Source organism: Mya arenaria, chromosome 9 (assembly GCF_026914265.1).
Source record: "Mya arenaria isolate MELC-2E11 chromosome 9, ASM2691426v1".
NCBI lineage: Eukaryota > Metazoa > Mollusca > Bivalvia > Myida > Myidae > Mya > Mya arenaria.
Genome location: NC_069130.1, coordinates 9,453,947 through 9,469,352, shown reverse-complemented (window position 1 = coordinate 9,469,352; position 15,406 = coordinate 9,453,947). Strand labels below are relative to the sequence as shown.

The 15,406-nt window shown below is 33.2% G+C and overlaps 1 long non-coding RNA gene across 1 annotated transcript; it reads left to right on the top strand.

The window, feature by feature from the left end:
* The first annotated feature begins 943 nt into the window (after positions 1–943).
* Positions 944–15,406, top strand: LOC128203155 (uncharacterized). Its single transcript, XR_008255879.1, has 5 exons — positions 944–1,049; positions 4,307–4,380; positions 13,429–13,551; positions 13,924–14,860; positions 14,975–15,406. It is a non-coding gene; the product is annotated as an uncharacterized LOC128203155 (long non-coding RNA).

Genomic DNA, 15,406 nt, shown 5'->3' with positions numbered 1-15,406 from the left:
GCTTTTTACGTCATGGACAAATAAATAGCATAACCACTCAGCAAAAGGGACTCATACATAATTTATGGATATTTTGATCATGCATACCTTGGAAGCAACACCTTTTTTTCGTATTTAAAACAAATTTGCTAAAGAACCACATTTTACAAACTACGAGCTATAACTTATACAATAAACTCATACCTGGTTGAGCATTTTTGATGTAGAAATGAGGCACCCAAAATGCCAACAAGTACATATATGCATGCATAAATATTGAAGCAATGGTTAACATCGTCGCTTAAGTATATCCCTCACGCATCAAAATTAATTTTGCAATTGCACTAAGTGGCCAGAAGGAGGGGGGGGGGGGGGGCCCCCCCCCCCCCCCCCAACCACAACGTACCGATGTCGTCCAAGTTAACTTTTCGTTTCGAGGCAGGGGATACAGGGTAATCCAGAAGAACTGGAAAAAAAGGTTGTGAAATTGCGTAAATTTGTTTATTTTTTGTTTAGTGACACTGTTATTCAAACTCAATACATACACATATATAACAAACATCAATTGTGACTGATAAACCTTTAACTACATACTAAATAATGCATTTATTGAAAATATTTATTACTAATAACAAGATTGTAACCGTGTTTTTAATAGCAGAAAGCGCAAAAAATATTAAATGATTGGTAAATGCTAAAAGATTTATTGTGGTCTACTATAGTCTCATAAGGTAGAAATACCGTGTGTAATGCTCATTTCTTTCAAATTTAACTCGATATCCTTCATAAGAACCATTGTTTTCGACATTTATTCATTCTTTTAGGAATATTGAAACAACATTATTAATTGTGGTAAACCTTATCTGGCAGTACTTAAGAAAGCATCGTTGACTTTATTACTCGAGTGAATGCACCTTCAAACCGGTTTAACACCAACATGTCACAGTAATCAATACCATCTGTGTTAAGATGTCGGGAATGTGTTAGACGAATGATTTTGTTTTATGGAGCTTTGAAGAGCGATGAATGGCACTAAAGTGGTGCCAAATGGATATCTCAAACACCCATTGGTAAGTCATTTATTTTTTTCCATTAAATTTTTTGTCTTGATTCTTGAATATATAAACAGTCAATAAGTAGGACATCTAGTAAAGAACGTTCACTTGAAACAGTCCTCTTCTTATCCACACTTCGACAGGGAGTGGGGCTACTCTGCCTAAATAGCCGTCAACGAGTATTTTAAGAAATATCAAAATAATAAAAAATGGTGTCCCAGTGGTTGCACCAGTCATTTGTAACCATGCCCCCCCCCCCCCCCCATAGTCCACCTAAATGACCATCAATGGGTCTTTTGACGATTTTAAGACTATGGCAGTTACAGGGATACACATGAAATGTCAAAATAATAAAAAAAGTATCCCTAATCGCTCATTATTGTAGCTACCCCCCCCCCCCGCCCCCCAGTCTAAAATTATAGACGTGTAATACATTCTTCCAATCCTTACTGGTTGACGTTACATTTCCTAACAGGCTAAAACACGCGTTTGTTTACTGTGATCGATTATTCTATGATCTAGATCAATACAGAGGCTTGCCTTGGTCACACTTGCGAAGTTTCATCTTGTTTTGTTAAGCATTTTTCTAAAAAATGCCATTTATTTAATATAGCATACTTTTTAATTATAATTGTATGACCATGTATTTTCGCTTTTCAAGTGTTCGGTATTTGTGCCCTCCATAGCGTATTTTGAAGGGTGATTTACTATCCATAAAATTGAACGATTTTCGACATAATATTGACGAGATCGTGAATCTGTACTTTGACAGCTGTTTTCACATGAACCAAAGATGTTTCATACAGTTTAACTTACTACAACATAAACTCTCCAAGATAATTGTAAAAAACATGAAAGTGTTCGGATTTGTGACCTTAGCCAGTAACGTCTAAACGGGTTTGTGCAAAAACCGGGGGTGTTTTGAAAAATATTGAAATTGTATTAAGTGAAGTATTTTATGGTTTAAATCGATCAAATATTGCATAATAAAAGCACTCACTTGCAAAATAGAATACTTCACAGAAAAATATGTTTCAGAGACAATTTAATGGGCTTACCTTCCTCTAAAATTGGATACAAAATCTGCTCATTATGATCATAAATGATGACTTTCAGACTAATAGAGAGAATGGAATGATTTATCAATATTTTTCATTTCAATTCCCAAATAGTCAGATTTGTTTGCTTCTGATAAAAAGCAAATGCATAATTTATTGTTTAAGTTCATAAACATATCATCTTTTGGCATTCATCAAAAAATAAAAAAACATCACCATAATATTAAAATAAATAAAAGTCATTTCATCCGAATTGTCTACTTTCAGTTTCTCTTCTGGAAGTTCTGTTATTTTCCGATATTTGAGATGAAGGTCATGTCATGTATGTAAACATATTAGTGGGTCATAACAAAGAACAGCATTGTCTATTAGTTATTTTAATCCTTTTCTTTACCAAATAATGTACTGTCACCTTTAAATCATAAATCATTTTGATGACAATGACACATGTTTTAACACTTTAATTTGTTACATCCTCTCTGATTGGATAAAACCTATAGTTTTAACCAATGAAAATCGTCCTTTTATCTGACCAGTCTAATTGACATTTCTTATGCAAATTCTGACAGTTTCAATCAAAACAATGCATGAAATGTGCCCTGCTGACTTATTGAGTGTCACCCAATTGGTGTTGTTAAAACACACCATCAGTTGATAATCCAATTAAGACAAGAAGGGCATTATAACTGCAAACAGGCATATATAATTAAACCCTGTGATAATTTTGCGTAATTTTAAACACACTTTTTTTAATTTCGGGGGATTTTCATCCCCCTCCGGGAGACCGGGGGATGGGTCGAAATTCCGGGGGATTTTTCCCCCTCCGGGGGATATGGCATGTATGTCAGCTTCTGGGTTGCTTTGAAGTTGAACTGCTCACATGAACCCACAAAAGATGTGTAGGTATGTGCTTAACAATAAAGGATAAAACATTAAAATGAAGCATTTCAAGTGGAGGTTTTCATTAGGGTAGTGCTACCTTAAACACACTAAATACAATTATTTTTTTCTCTTTTTTAATCTATTTTTTTTAACCAATGGACTATACAAACAGTAGGGTCAGTCCCAGTATACAGGACAATTATTCAATAAAATGTTTATCCTTTTGATATCATAATTGGTAAAAAAATATCAAAATGTACGAAAAAATAACAGAGACCGGGTTCAAACTGTGGTCGCCAAAATTGCAGTCCAGTGTTGTATCCACTGCTATGAAAGTTTACATTTGTTTATTTGATTTAATATATACCTAGCTTGGTTACATTAAGTGATAACATCGACTAGCCAATCACACATAAAAATTAATTATACTAGGTATACCCACCTAGTAATCTTTTTTAATGGAAAAAAAATGTGAAAAATCAATTAATTGTAAACTATGTGGTACTTCAGTTAGTTAGTTTCAACGCATTGTACACATTGATACCAAATTCATGTCAGTTTTCGACAAATCTCTTCTTTCGCTATTTCATCATACGGTGTATAGCCCCTGAATAAAGTTTCACTCTGTTTCATTGAGTATATTTCTTAAAAATCCTTTCTTTGTTCTAATCTGCTAAAAGGTCAAAAAGGTCACAGTCATGTGAGCATCTTTGAGGCCTCTCAGTTATTATAACCAATGCACCAGTCAATTGTAACGGTTACTAACCACGCCCCCCCCCGGTCCGGGGGTATACTGGGAATAGTCGGGAAATGGGCCGTGTTTTTACTTTCTATGTGGCCAAGCAGGGCCGGGTGACCGCAGTGGTTTTGTCTTTGAGCCAAATTTAGCCGAGATTGGGCCTTATATAGAGTCTCTGGTGTGCAGGGGCATTTGGCCGGGGTTTTACCATCAGTTCATTCCCGCAGGGGAGGGTATTAGACCCAGGGTTGGCTGGACCGAAAGTCAAAGTCCCCGCTATTCCCTGGACCTGGGGGCGCCAGGGTTACAATTGACTGGTGCACAACATATAAGATATTTATAAAATAAATAAAAGAACAGTTAATCAATATATTTTAATTTTAATGTGATAAATTAACAAAGAATTAGATAGATGCTTTATGCAAAATCTCACAAAGATGTAAAAAATTACTAAAGAGTTCAGGTTTGCTAGTTTGTAAAAATATTTCATGGAATCATGGTAAATTGTAATATTATATGTCCAATGACAGCCCATATATTTTTTAACTTCTTGAACCTTTCTTGTTATAATTCTTATTATTATTTTTTTTTAGTTGATGTGTGATGCTGATAATACAGAGACAGCTAGAGTGACAGAGTTTGATGAATAAACTTAAATTAAAAAACAGTGAGTACAATAATCTATTTTAACATGTCTTGTGTGTAAAGTGTGATTCCGAAGCAGTAAATATATATATATATATATGTATCTTTAAGTTTTGAATCACAAATTTAGATCAAAGATCTATTATCACACAAAACTTAAAGGATATATATGAAAAGTCATGTGAATTGTGCAAGTCATATAATATAAAATTTATATTGATCAAGTCAAGCCATGCCAGGCCAGAGTTTTTTATCTTTAGATTTACGGGAGATTTTTCAAAAAGTTGGGTAAGGAGGAGGAAATAAAAATAAAAATAAAATGCATAAAATGTCCCAAAGGAGAAATAAATAAAAATAAAACGGATTTTTCTCCGATTTTTTTTTTATTTTTTAAAACTTCTTATATCATGAAGACAAAGCACACCTTACTTGTGTCAGCTATTTCATAGGCTGAAAAAAGGGTGATAGATCACCATAAAGTTTCAAAAGCATAATTAAAAGATCCTTTTAATGACTGAAAATATTGACCTCAACACTGTGAGTTCAAGCGCTCATTGAAATTAATTGTATATATTTGTTCGAATGCATCTATGCATATGAGGTGCAAATGTTATCAACCCATGGATTTTATGAAACATGTCAGTGTAATAAAGAAGTTTAAATGGCCAATTCTAACATTTTGCCCATAATATAAGCATATCCTTTCCATTGTGAAGTAATCAAACATTGAACACAGTTTCAGACACGGTATAATAAGGAGGTCAAATGTGTTTTTTCTGTCTTTAACGAAATAGCACCGTGACAATTTACCGTGATGTGGTTTTTACATAGAAAATATAACCAAAAAAAAGTAGAAGCCCTGATGGAAATTCCTCTTCACTTCAAAGTTTGACAGGGCTTACGGATACACAGACAGTCAAAATCTACATTTATGTACTTCACCAAAGAAAATTCGGGAGCATTCAGATAAATTTTACAAGTGTTATATGTTTAAAAAAAAACAGGTCTAAGAACTGATTTTAGAATCAGTCCTGAAAAATATCCTTCTAATTCCAGCTATGCCCGTTGGCAATAAGCAACGGATAAGTTTGACTTCTTGCACTGACTGCCAGATATCTTGTGTTCAGATTTTTTCTCTTTTATCGGAAACACACACTATGTTATTATTACATCATTTTCAGTATTCTATAACGATTTAAATTCGAAATCATTATTAAACTAATTAACAACTACGAATATCACGATACCTTGTGTTTTTCTCTTCAAATATGTGATTGTGAAGCAGTGTGTTCAATGCTCCCCAGAGTCAAATTCAGAAAAAAATATCCATTTTGACTATGATGAACACGATATCATTTTGCAGTTAGTGTTTGTCAGAAGCTATACATTTTTGCGCTGTAATCCAATTCATCCTTGTTAATATACGACGTGCGCCAACGACTTTTAATAGACAATACAACCCACGAATTTCTGTCTCCTTATTTTGACCGGAAGTTTCGCAATCATTCCACGAAACGCGAACAACATACTGAATCTACAAAAAAAAATCACAATAAACACGCTTTAAGTTCACCACGGTTTGATTTAAATAATGAAATATAAACATCGGAACGTTTTTTGTAGAAAAACATTTCTATATAGCTGCAGAAATTGCGAGAAATAAGGGGTATGACAAAAAGTACTTTCACTTTTGACAGGACGTTGTTATGGTAACGGGTACCTGTTCTGTTTCTCCGCGTATTTCCGACTGGTTTACGTGGTTTGTGCAGTAAAAAGACCGATATTGAATGACAATTGGTACACCAGCCGTGCGTTCAGTTACCGCAAACGTGAGCCGATAACAGCTCGCGTCGCTAACTGTTGGTTCTGAGATATGGGTTATAGAACACTAATTTTATTTTGTTTTTAACATTGGAGCAACGTTCGTCGGAAAAAATAAAAATAAAACTACGAAAATGAATTTTATTTTTATTTGGGTTTTGCAATATTTAGGTACGGCGCTCCCGTAAATCTAAAGATATAAAAACTCTGGCCTCATGTAAAAAAAACTGACATCATATCAAAGATTGTATGAATCATTCTCAGAGCTATTGAAAATATTTAATTGGTTGTAAGCGGACCATGCACGGTAATTTTGAGTAACCCCACCAGCCAATACAATATGGCTAAAAAGGCTTTGATAATATTTTTTATCTAATGTTTATCTTTCCTAAAATATTTATATTTATAAATCTATTTACCAGTATAAATCTGTATTTATTTATTTATTAATGCATTTATTTGCTCACTAATATATACAATACACTTACCGTTGTATATTGTCTAGCTAATACATGTATACAAATATGCATAATATGCATACCGGTAATTATGGGGGGGGGGTCATAATTACCTATGGTGTACTGTCATGTTCTTACGAAGATATGATTTTGACTAAAATCCTTACTGAAAAGGCAGTGCAGAGTCTGGCCTGTTTAAATAATTAATTAAATCTTAATGGGTTTAAATGTATTTTATTTTATTTTTAAAGATATTTTAGAGTTTAAAAGGAAGAGAGTCTGTTTTAAAGACTAAATAATTTTATAGTCAGGATAAAAAATAATTATTTTCAAAATCAAGTTCAAATAATTTACCATTATTTGGCAAATGGAAAAAAGCTTTATATATTAAGAATGTTTTACTCGATAGAAAGAAGGCCCAGTATCTTTTGCATTGCAACACTAAGAAAGTAAATATTTTTATGCCCCCACAAAGTGGCGGCATATAGGGTTGCCCTTGTCCGTACGTACGTCTGTCCGTACGTACGTACGTACGTACGTCCCGAAGATTGTTTCCGATCTAATTCTTGAAAACCGTTTGTCCAATCCTCACCAAACTTTAAACACATGTATGTGACCATAATATCTTGATCAAGTTCGATAGTCATGGAAATCGCTTTAGTCATTTAGGAGTTACGGCCCTTTTTTGCCAAAAATACTTCAAAAATATATGTTTCCAATCTAATTCTTGAAAACTGTTTGTCCAATCCTCACCAAACTTTACATACATGATTGTGACCATAATATCTTGATCAAGTTTGATAGCCATGGAAATCGCTTTTTTGCCAAAAATACTTCAAAAATCATTATGGCTTATTTTCTGTGACAAAAAACCGAAGTGGGGGCATCCGTGTCCTATGGACACATTTCTAGTTATTTTTTGTCTTTTACCAATTCCATCAAAGTCTGTGAGTGGCTCATGATGCTTAGGCCTGCCAATTTAATGGTTTTCGAAATCATAAATTGAGACAACTTATAACTTTTGTATAAAATCTTCAAAGCTTTCAATAACTTAACATGTCATAATTCCACCTTATTGTCTCAATTTAAAAATAGTTTTCACTCAACAACTTACTTATTAATCAGGATAATAATTTGATAATGACTATCACTATCATTCTGTAAGATAATGTACTGGTACATAAATTTAATCCCCAATATATCAGATGAGTGTGATAGTATATGCTCTTAATAGTTGTAGCCCGGAATTATACATAGGAAACAATAGAGTCATTGGACTGTTACACGAATTTCAATAGCTCGAAATTCGCCTTTTATTTGTACCAGCATGGGAAAACCCTGTTATGTTAATACATATAGCCCGGAAGTAACAAATAAAAGGTGAATTTCGAGCTATTGAAATTCATGTAACAGTCCAATGACTCTATTGTTTCCGAAGTAATGTGTGTATATTACAACGGTTTAATTTTGTTTGTACCGGAGGATTAGGTCGGAAAAACTAGAATAGCTATAATTTCGGGCTACAACTATTCCGGGCTATATGTATATATAAATGCACGAAATCATTTTGGGATTTTCATTAAGTTTTGGTTAAACCATCTTTGTAACAAATTACAGTTACTTCCAAATTACATCTTATTCTACATAATACAAACTGGAGGACAGTTCTTTTTATTTGGTAACGTTAAGAAACTTGAAGACAAAAAAAAATGTTTAAATTCAGAAAACCTTACACAAAGTAGAAACCTTCTATTAATGTCATTATCTTGAAAAAATGAACATGCCTTTTAGCAATTGTATCAATCTGTGAAAATCTACATTTTGCCTTCGACATGTTATACAATTTAAGGATATTTACATGGAAATTAAGTTCAATTCTAAATTGACAGTCATGTATTTCTTCCAAAATTTTCATAGTATAAGGAACATGAATTTTTTATGAATTTAAGTGCATAACTGCAGATAATAATCATTATCTTAAATCAATTACAAGCCAATTCATAGTCATGCATATAGCCGCCTTTTCAAAATATGATAGTGATTGTCTCAAATGACCAGTCTTTCTCTGTGGGGGGTGGGGGCTGTCAGTCATAAGGAAACCTTTAAAAGGCATATTCATTCAGCCAATCAGATGTCAGGTTCAGTGAAAGGGGCGATGCCAGGTCAAGTAAAAGGGGTGGAGCTAAAATAAATACTGACATTCAATGAAGATAGATCCCCCTGTCCGCCCGGTTAGCTCAGTCGGTAGAGCGTTGGACTGTTAATTGGACAACCCGGGTTCGATTCCCGGGCGGACCAGGTCACTTCTGTTGTGATTGGTTATGAAATCCTTTCTACGACCTTTCGCACTGTACCACTGCCCCTGGCATGTACAGAAGTTGTCAGTTCCTTGCAGAAGTGAAGGCACCTAGTACTGGTTCACCGCCCAGGATAGGTGTGCGGTGGTTGAACTGTCACTCTGGGACCCTTCAATGTGCTCACGCCGGGACCCGGAGTATAAACTACTAACACCACCACCAGATAGATCCCCCTTTGGCCTCACAAATATGTTTCAGTCACACTAGGGGGTGTGACAGGGTCAAGCCATAATGGAGCCATAGGCAAGCAGACTTTTATTAACCCAACAACAACAACAGGTGTAATTCTTACCAACTGAGGAAAAAACTTTAGAGGTTTTATTATTGCTCATTTTTTTATACAAATTAAATATCTAACAATGACAAATATAAAATATGATAATTCAAGCATAATATTGACACCAAACATGACACATCTTGCAAATGGTCTTGAATAAAATTCCTACACTTTTTATAATGATAATACATGGGACCAATATCAAAACCATTATCCTGTTAAATAGGACAATGGATTTGATATTGGTAATTCGCAGACAATACAATGTAATTAAGTAAAAAAATACACAGTATGCACATCTGGCTTCAAACAAAAATTGTTGCTTAGGCCAAAAAAAAGTATTCATAGTTTCCATTTAAATATCAAAAAAGGTAGGCATACGGTAACTGTTGTTTTCTTTAGGACCATGTTTCTTTGGCAAACTGACCTATATCAGGGAATTATTAAGGTCTTTACTAAAAAAGCACATACCGTAAATGACTGGGTATAAGACGATAGGGGGTATTAGACGCAGGGAAAAAAATCTGTGAAAAATCCGAGAAAAAAACTTTTAATCTATGTTTTTGGTTAAAAGACGCATAGAAAAAATGTCAAAATCGTCCGGCATTTTCAGCCACCATGTTTGTTGACAGTGACAAAAAATTTTTTTTTCGTGAAAATGGCGATGGTTATCTTTAAAACCATACTGTCGAGAATGAAAAGTTATGTTAAGCAAAAAAATATTTTGACAGTGCCCAACTTTGCTTTTTTATATGTAAGTTTGATTATTGTTTAATTCAATTTATTATTCAAAATAATATTGAATACCGTAATTCACAAGAGTTCGGACACCATAAATTAATTATTTTTTTCGCTCTCCGAATACATAGAAAATTATCATTTTTACATTTTATTTACATGTTTGTTTAACCTGCCTTTTTTCTTCATGTTTGCTTTTTACCACTTATTAATTTATCCGTAGTAATCAATGGTCATAAACTTATTTATTACGCCTATAAGTGTAAATCCTTCATGAAGTTAATTAAAACACCATTTTATACATGCACTGAACTGAATAAACACATTCTATCGGCTTCAGATCAAAGAGTCACACTGTGTGACGTCACATAACTTACAGTTATGCCCACGAGGATCTCGTGGAGAGCATGGACATTGCTTATTGGCAGATCGTTTTACAAACATGCCATGTCGATGTTTTCTTAATCCCTTGATTGCCCTTGTTGTTTGTTTAATCCTCAAATAAATATATCACACTTCCTTTTCAACAGGCAATAAATCGTTTAGGATGGGTAGTAACTAATTAAATTGTCACAGTGGTGTATACGCCGGTTAGGTAATCGAGCCAGGCAGTGTAAAGATAAAAATCAATTTTCTTCATCTGTGAAACTTGGTAACTATGAAAGTTATGATTGATGTCCTTTGGGTGTCCGAAAATTAGGTACGCAAAATAAATTATTTTGGGAAATAATTATGGGTGTCCAAATATAAAATATTTTTGTTGAAATTATAAACGTCTTACGATATACCGTATCCCGATCTTCAACTGCCGTTTTAACCCGTATATACTCGATCAATATGACGCGAGTAACATCCCTTTCTACATAAATCTAAACAAACTCTCGGCTTGAAATTGACATCAGAAAAAAAGTTCAAAAAATTGTTACTGGGTATTATACGCAGACATTTTTTTGCATCAAAATCTGAGGGAAAAAAGTGCGTCTAATACCCAGTCATTTACGGTATTGATCAAAACACCAAAAACAAAAAAGCATCAGAAGGATAAAAATAGGGTCAGTTGGGCGGAAACAAAGATTTTTGAATCCTTATTTTGTCAATGATGTCATGTCAGTGATCAAAATGATAACACAATTTAAGCCCTGCATTCTGGAATGTGGGGCTAAATTCTTGATTGTGTTATAGAAGGGCCAAAAATAAAATGATTTGGTTAGGGTTACATCCTTTTTAAAAACAGAAAGAGTAAAAAGTATAAAGGATTACATTTTTAAAATACATAATATATATGCGTTTTCACTTTAAAATACATGCATTGTTACAGTCTTGTTTTCAGTAAGTAACTTTTCCTTAAATGCATTCTTTGGAAAGTAATTTAAGGTTTATTATTCAAAATATATGTTAGTCAACTTGTGTATGTATTGATTTCCAACTTTTTTATTTTTTGTTTAAACTTTATGTATTAGAATTTCTTTGCGTAAATACCTGCTTATGTGATAAAAGACTGCTGACTAAAGATTAGATTTCAGATTTTGATATTTCCATTCCAAATTTAATGTTTTACAGCTTAAACTGCTACTAACAGTTTAAGAAAAATGCATAAAACATCAATTTTGGATGGAAGTATGAAAAGCTGCAATCTGATATTTTGTCAGCAGTCTTTTATCGCTGGTTTGCAGATATTTACGCAAAAATTCGCTTGTTCGAAGACAAAAATTTAAAAAAAAGTTGTCAAAACGTTCAATCTGTGAGGTTGCAGCTTTAATATAAGACTAACGTAAATATTAAAAACACATGAGGCCCCTTTAATATTAACCTGTCAATATCAAAAAGAAGATGAAAACTGAAAACTATGAGAAAGTGTTTTTATAATTAAAAATAAATTGCTTAAAGCAAATATCTGAAATTAATAATTGTCATGCAAAGCAGCCTGTAATGAATATGAATATTAGATTTTGGCCTTGAACACCTTTTTAAGAAGAGTGTTTTGAAGTAAGGATTATCATAATGCTGAACTTAATATTGTACTGTAGCTTTGTAGCAAATCCTTATGATTAAAGTCACTGTGTCTTCCTTATGCTGTGATAAAGATCTCCATAGTAACATTTCTAAACCTAATAAATTAAGTGAAAAAGGGTGTTTATTGGGGGTAATAAAACACATCTTGATAATGGCCAATTAGTTTTAATCTTTCAAGTGTTGGTAGGATTGGAGGGGGGTTTTAACTTTTTGAACTGCCAATATTTTCCTGGTTATTTTGTCCACCATGTCAAAATGATCTGGGTTGTTTTGTCAACCCCGTCTAAATGGGCTGGACATGTTTTGTCCCCTTAGTCAAAAATGACATGGGATGTTTTGTCCTACATTTTTATAAAGGAGTTCAGAATAAATAACACATTAGTTTTCGTGCTTATGTAAAATAAATGCAAATGACTTTCATTATAAGTTTAAAAAATACTCTTAACGCTGCATTCTCACAGATTTACCATTTTTACAACTTTTTTATTTTTGTCTTGGAAAGAGCAAATTTTTGCGTAAATATCTGCAACCCATTGATGTAAGATTGTTGATAAAAAAACAGATCTTAGATTTTCATATTTTCGAAAATGTTTTAGAGCTTAAAACCTTACTAACGGTTTAAGAAAAATGCATAAAACATCAATTTATGAACTTAAATATAAAAATCCGCGATCTAATTTTTTGTCAGCAGTCTTATTAACTGGTTTCCATGGATTGTAGCAAAAATTGGCTTGTTCCAAGACAAAAATTAAAAGTTGTCGAAATGTTTAATCTGTGATAGTGCAGCTTTAATTATGGTAGCTTTTCAGTCATTTGCCTATATATGTCTATTTGTTTCAGTAAATACTTCATAATATTAAAGCTAGGCTTATTAGGATATGCTTATTTTTCATTGGGTTCTATTTTTAGCACATTACAGCTTCATTACAAGAATATATTAATTATTATTAAAGCTGCATGCACTCTCACAAATTTACCATTTTTACAACTTTTTTATTTTTTTTTGTCTTGGAAAGAGCAAATTTTTGGGTTTAATAGTATCTGCAAACCAATGATAAAAGACTGCTGACATAGATCATATCGCAGATTTGCATATTTTCGTTTGAAAGCCAATGTTTTGTGGGTTAAACTATTACTAACAGTTAAAGAAAAATGCATGATCTAATTTTTTGTCAGCAGTTTTATATCACTGGTTTTCATGGATTCTTGAAAAAAAAATACTTCCTCTGTTGGCCAATTGAGAACAAAATCAAGAGGTTTTGGGTTTTGCTGTTTATATGTTCTGGAATTTTTCAAAAGCATTTATTTATAGGACTTATGAATTTTATGTACAGCATTCTGTATATTGTCATTCAAGTGTCCTTTTTTTAAAATTATATACAACATGTATAAATTTAATGTTTCAGGAAATAACCACCATCTCTCTCAGAGGTCATCTTTCTCATTATTGTGGGGAAACCTCAAAGGGCATCAGGAAAACCTTCATCAACCTCTTTGTGCCCAGTGGCTTGTGCAACAGTGTTTCAGAAGTATAAATACGTTTTTAATTTGTGTATATCAATTGTATAATGACTTGTTTTTATATATTAAATATATATATATGATTTATTATATATATATAGATGGTTAATCTTATGACTTCCTGATAGAATTTAAGTTGTGAAATATTAAATAATCTAATCATAAAAAATGCTTGGAAATGACAATAAAAAAAGATATTTGTCGAATAGGAAGTTTCACCTGTCCTGTTTATATTACAAATCATTTTAAATCAGACAGAAAATTCAATATCTTTTGTATTGTCACATCAAGCCTGTTTGAACATCCTAGAGAAGATAAGTGTATAGAAACGGATATGATATAATAAATATGCATATAAATGTGCTTGGGATTATTTTCAGATTATCATTAAAATGGGGATAATGGATGACTGGCCATACATATGGGGCTATGGACAAGCTTCAGAGCAGGCTGCCAGGTGGTGGTGTTAGTAGTTTATACTCCGGGTCCCGGCGTGAGCACATTGAAGGGTCCCAGAGTGACAGTTCAACCACCGCATACCTATCCTGGGCAGAACCAGTACTAGGTGCCTTCACCTCTGCAAGGAACTGACAGCTTCTGTACATGCCAGGTGCAGTGGTACAGTGCGAATGGTCGTAGAAAGGATTTCATAACCAATCACAACAGAGGTGACCTGGTCCGCCCGGGAATCGAACCCGGGATGTCCAATTCAGAGTCCAACGCTCTACCGATTGAGCTGACCGGGCGGACATATTAGCTACATTAGATGACAAGCCATCTATGCTGGACATTCTTCACAATAAAATGTGATGTCACAGGAGCTGTCTATCTCACCAGCTCACACTGTCCGTATTTGACTAAAGAAATGAATGAAGTCACTGCAGAAGTTAGATTGAGGAATGTCCATGTCACTACCCATCATTTGGAAGGAGTTGGATAAAAAAAGTGTGGCCTATGTATTGAAACAGGTCCGATTTCCAGTTACGGACAGTCTTGATTTGTCTGATTACATTTTTGACCAACATGATGGTCTAAAAGAACACTTACTGGTAACTGGTAAAATCATGGCCCAGTTGTTCCAAGAGGCAGGCGAGTGGGAAGTTACTAGACTCCATTTCTTTATGGGTTGATCTGAGGTTCCAGTTCAGTTAAAGTACTGTTGGAACACCAAGTGTTTGCCATAATACAGCAACATTTGATTTGTAACTATGTATTTGTTTGAATTGTTGAAACAGTACTGTTTACTAAATAATGTGTATGTATATGAAGAATAATATTATAAATAATTTGTAAGAACCTTTTGATATTAAGTAAAATGTCGATAAGTCTAAATATGTATCTGCAAATCATTTTTGTATATCTGTAAAGATTACATTGCCTATATTCCTCAATTTATATTTTTCTTTTAGCCAGTCAATAACTTTTCTTAAGTTCTATCTTCAAAATTGTCGGGACAGGGATTATAGCCCTTAATTAACCCAAATATGTAACATTCAATGCAAAATTTCTAATTGGCTGCATTTAGGCAGTTCAGATGCAGGAACAAACATCACTTGGGTCCTTAATAATAGCTTTCCATCTGACATTGAAGATCCAATAAAAGGAATTTGTCATGTGACTGTTTATTAACTCTCAATTTATTGAAAGTGAAATTACTTACATGATTTGTAAGAACTAAATTATAATGATATCAAATGATTGTTTAAATTAAATAAAATAGATGATTACATACATGAACTATTTTTATTTCTTGTTTGTCAATATGAAGAGCAATGCAATGGCTTTTGAATTTCATAAAAAAGGATGGAAAAATGTATGTTTATTGTTTAAGCAATTAATTAAGTAATAAAAGTTTTTTTTTTT